Raw genomic sequence first — 5,648 nt, forward strand, 5'->3', positions numbered from 1 at the left:
GGAGAAGCAAAATCGACATCTCATGCAGCTTAACTTTTGCAATGTGATATAGAAAAAAATGTGAGCAGGTGGACAGTGCAGCGAGATCTCAAAAAAAGAAAATTTCGAGAAACTTGAAAATAAAAAAAAACCATTACTTGGTAAAAAAAATATCAAAGCAAGATTAAGCTTTGTAAAAAAATATGAAAACTTTACCGAAGATGATTGGAAGAAAGTTATTTGGTCAGATGAAACTAAAATTAATCGGTATACCACTGATGGCCGCCAATGGAGCTGGAAAAGAGAAGGTGAACCATTAACCAAAAAAGATTTTATTCAGACAGTAAAACATGGGGGGGGGGGGCAATATTAAACTATGGTGTATGACGGCTTATGGATTGGGACCATTTCGAAGAATAGTTGGAAACATGAATAAGGAAATTTATCTTGATATTTTACAGCACGAATTATTGGAAACTGTTAAAAATATGCCTAACCCAATAAATGAGGTCATCTTTCAACAGGACAATGACCCAAAGCACACTGCTAAAATGGTTAAGAATTGGTTAGCTTCGCAGGACTTTCAAGTGCTAGAATGGCCAGCACAAAGTCCTAATTTGAACATAATAGAAAATTTGTGGTCACAATTAAAAGCGCTCGTTAACAACTATTCTGACTCTCCATCATCCATTAATATGTCATACGAACGAGTTCAAGAACAGTGGAAAAATATTTCGTTAAACCTTTGCGAAAATCTTGTAAAGAGCACAAATAGAAGATTTGCAGCAGTTAAAAAAGCTAAAGGATTATTGACAAAATATTAAAAACTGACAAAATTGACATTTTTTTTCCTGTGGTGCCATATTGATTCACCATGTTTTTCATTTATTATTTTGTAAGTAAATATTTTTCTTAATTAAATTCTTAACAAAAATTGTTTTTTTTAATAATAATTCCTACCAGCAATATTAATTCTCAAAATGCTAAGTTCTTTATAAGAAAATAAAAATATTATGCATTCTGGTTCAGTTTTGCAACATACTGTATATATATATATATATATATATATATATATATATATATATATATATATATATATATATATATATATATATATATATATATATATATATATATATATATGTCTATATATATATATATATATATATATATATATATATATATATATATATATATATATATATATATATATATATATATATATATGTATATATATAATCTCTGCCAATTGGCATTTTTTTCGGAATTGAATCTAAAAACAAAACAGGTCTTAATTTGTGAATCAAAATGAATCACGAATCAAATCAGCATTTTGAGGAAATCTAAACCTAGCAACTTATTTTTAAAAGAAAAAAATAAGTTTTTTAGAACAACTTCTTCTTGGTGTTTTTTGCCTGGCTTAATTATTTGGTGTTTGTTTAGAAAAGCATTTACTTATATAAACAATAAAAAAAAAACAACCTTTGCGAATATTATCTATAAAAACAATAAGGCAAACAAAATACATAATCATTCAAAAAACTCAAATTGATTTTTTCAAAGTAAAACAACAAATGATTTGCAAATCGAATCAACGCAGGCCGCAGAGCCCTATTGCACACACACACATATTTTTTGTGTAAATTCAACAAACTTTAAAATATTCAATAAATCTGATATTAAAAAAAGTTAATTTTGTTTCATAAATACTTCCCATGATCATTATGTAATAATGGCATAGCAACATAATACTGATAAATAGGAACTAAAATATACTTTTTCGTCAATAAATTGATGGAAGCTAAATTTAATTGTTCCTTTCAATGTTTTACTAAATAAATTCCAAGTAGAGCTGAATTTAATGAATAATCAAAAATTGAAACCACACTGCAATATTTTACATAGAAACTAGAGTTTTATTTGATGTATTAACCAGAATATTTTTTACTAAAATAATACTTCCATTTAATTCAAAACAATTATCTCTTTTAGATTTGGATATTAAAAATTTTCATTGAATTTTTTGAACTGAAAACAGTTAAAGCAATTATCAAGTAGCGGTCCATTGTAATGAGTTTGTCTGCAGCAATTTATTTCATCTACTTTATCATACTAAACCTGTTTCTCTCCAGCTTGCTGTTTTTCAATATAACTCTCAAATGGTAAATGAGAGAAGTTATTTAAGGATCCATATTTTTTATCATCTTGAACAATATGCGTAAAAAAATTGGCTTTATAAATCAAGTTTTAAATTCTATAAAAGTTGAAAATGCCTTTAACAAAAGTTTTAGTAAGTTTTTCAACATAACCACATGTGTCTGGAGAAGGATCCTCCTCTAAAAGTAGTCTTAATGATACATAAAAGATTAAAAAATTTCTATAAAGTAATGGTGTTAATCTATCTTTTAAGACAACTGGTCCAGTATATATCAAAAATTGTCGAAACTGTAGTTTTCTATAGCCGAAAGTCAAAGAGTGATCGAGTTCATTGAGCAAATTCTTGGGGTCAAAAGATCTAATTGTGTTAAGATGTTTAGGGATAAAACAGCAATAGCTGATGAAATATTTCCATATTTTTTACCTATAAAGCATACGTCAATTTCTGCTACTTGCAACATATTATCAACAAAAACTTTTAAAAAATCATTTACTGAATTAAGCTTGAAATTTTCTGAGTAGATACCTATTGTAAAGACATCAAGATGAGGTATTTCTTTTACAATTCCAAATATAGGCCAAATACATAAATTTGAATATTTTGATAAAGTTACGCCTGCAATAATTATATGAAGCGTTAGTTTATCTGATATGTCAAATAAGGGTATCAATAAAGTTTTCTAAAGTGAGCACAGTGAGTTAGATATTCCAAAATAAAAACGTTGACCACCTCCGCAAGTTGCTATATCAGTTATTTTTTGAGTAGATAGTAAAGTTCTAGCATCTAATGATATGTCTAAATAAAAAGCCTAAAAATAATCAATAAACAACTGTTGAAGCAGGTGAAATGTTTTAGTGATTTGCCCATATAGCAAAACTCTCACAAGCAGAATTTGACTCTTTTTCGATTTTCTCAAATTTTCAAAAATTAGTAACAAAATCTTTAAAGTCATTAAAATGTTTACTATGAAAATTAGCATTATCATTAAGCATTAAAAAATCATCTTTTTATTGAACAGAAAAATCATTAGCTTGTAAATTTATAGTTAATTTCCCTCATTAGGGCGCACTGCAGATAGAGTATCGTCTGAAGTAAATGTAGTAGAGGAGACATCAATAAAGTTCAGATCAAAATCTAATGGATTCGTATGATAATCAAAGATGATGATTGTTCATCTACCCTTGCACGAAAGCGACGCCTTTGACTTCGCTCACTATATACTTTGTTGCTCATTTCTTTTATGTATTTAACAAAAAACTTAATAAAATTATTGAGATATAAGAAACTTAACAATGCTTCTGTTTTTAATTTAAGACTGCAACAAAACAATATTTGAACCAATAGCCGTTCACATTAAAGACAAGGTTTTGCAATAAAAAACAAATGTGGGTTCAATATGGGCATCCCATCAGTTTTAAAATGGTATTGTTTGATAGACGACCCATTTAGGTCCCATATCGAATTTTTAACGCAATCCCATGCCTTTATCGGCCCATATAAACCTTGTTAAACACGCATAGAGCCCACATATGAGTGTTGGCTATAATATTACACACTATAATAAACAAAAGGGAGAGAATTTTTTAATAACCTTTTTTAAAACTTCTAAAAGCATTGAAAAGCTTTAAAAATTTCTAAAAACATTTATCGTTTACTCAAAACAAAGTTTTTATATATATCTATTTTTTAAAATTATTGAAATAAAGCGAAGTTATTACAAAGTGGTCGGTGTGGAATAGACTTACCATACAACATACGTGGAAGTTTTTATTAGGTTAAACCTTATAAAAACGTTTTTTAGACGTTTTTATGAGGTTTAACCTAATAAAAACGTCCAAAGAACGTTTTAAAAACGTACTGTGCCCACTGGGTTAATCAAATAAGTTTTGACATACAAAACATGATTTAAAGCACTAGTTTCTTCCTTTAAGACTGAGGGAGGGTTATAATAATAATAAAAAAAGAATATATATATATATATATATATATACATATATATATATATATATATATATATATATATATATATATATATATATATATATATATATATATATATATATATATATATATATATAAATATTTATATATATATATATATATATATATATGTATATATATATATATATATATATATATATATATATATAAATATATATATATATATATATATACATATATATATATATATATATATATATATATATATATATATATATATATATATATATGTATATATATATATATATATATATATATATATATATATATATATATATTTTAGAAAAATTGCGCGTTGGGGGTAAAGTTGGGTAGAGTGTGGGGAATAGTAGAAGAAGCAAGTAATTAACTTCATAGTAATAAAATTATTTAAAAAGTATTAAAAATGTAAACCACGCAACCTTCGTCAAATTATTCCAGAGGTTTCTACAATATATATGCACTAAAGTTATGGGAGAAAAGTAAGTTATCAATTAATTTCTTTGTTCCACTTCACCCATCGAAGAAACGTTTATTGAGGTACTTATAAAAATATGGTTTTTTCCACACGCAGAGAGACAAAGCGATATCTGCTTAAAGGAGGGGAGGAAATCTTCCTATTTATTGTTTTGCGAATTTTTTTGTCTAAATTCCGATTCGGTTTTATTTAAGAAAACAAATATCTTACATTACAATATGCCCAGCAATATGATTTATTGCAACCATATTCCACTGTAAACCCAGATATAGGATCATTTTCTTTTAATGTAGCTTCCATAACTATTATTGATGCAAAAAGAACTGCAACAAAAATGATATGCATTGCAATATTTTTGTTTTAAACCTACATTAAAGAAATATTAACTTCGTCTTATATATATTGTTATATCTATAATAACTTATATAAATTATATTGTATTTCTAACTTATAGAGAATATATTTCACAAACTGTTTTACGGCCATAAAACCTATGTTTAAGGTAATAAAATACTTTATCAATAATAACTTCATAAATACGTATTGTTTTTTTATTAATTTATCGAAAAGAATTTAAAACGTCCGTTTGAAACGAACGTGATTAGGCTAAAATTAGATATTAAATAAAATTAATAAATTTAAAACATTTTATACATATGTATAGAATAAAGTATAGATAAAAAAGAGACAAGGTTAAATACTATAGATTCGATAGTATCTGTAATAAACCAATGTGTATATATATATATATATATATATATATATATATATATATATATATATATATATATATATATATATATATATATATATATATATATATATATAAATATGTATTTTTAAAAAATATGTAACTTTGAAAATATAATAAATGACATAGCATACAAGTACAAGCAATTTTTAAAAAGTGATTTTAGAAAACTAGAAAAATTACAAATAAAGTTATGCAAGGCAGGACTAGATATTAATTTTTTTAATTAAATGCAAAAAATTTGGAGTTTTGCCGAAGTTTATTTGTTTTAATTTACCGGGCGTATCAAAATTGGATACTCG

Source organism: Hydra vulgaris, chromosome 13 (genome assembly GCF_038396675.1).
Source record: "Hydra vulgaris chromosome 13, alternate assembly HydraT2T_AEP".
NCBI lineage: Eukaryota > Metazoa > Cnidaria > Hydrozoa > Anthoathecata > Hydridae > Hydra > Hydra vulgaris.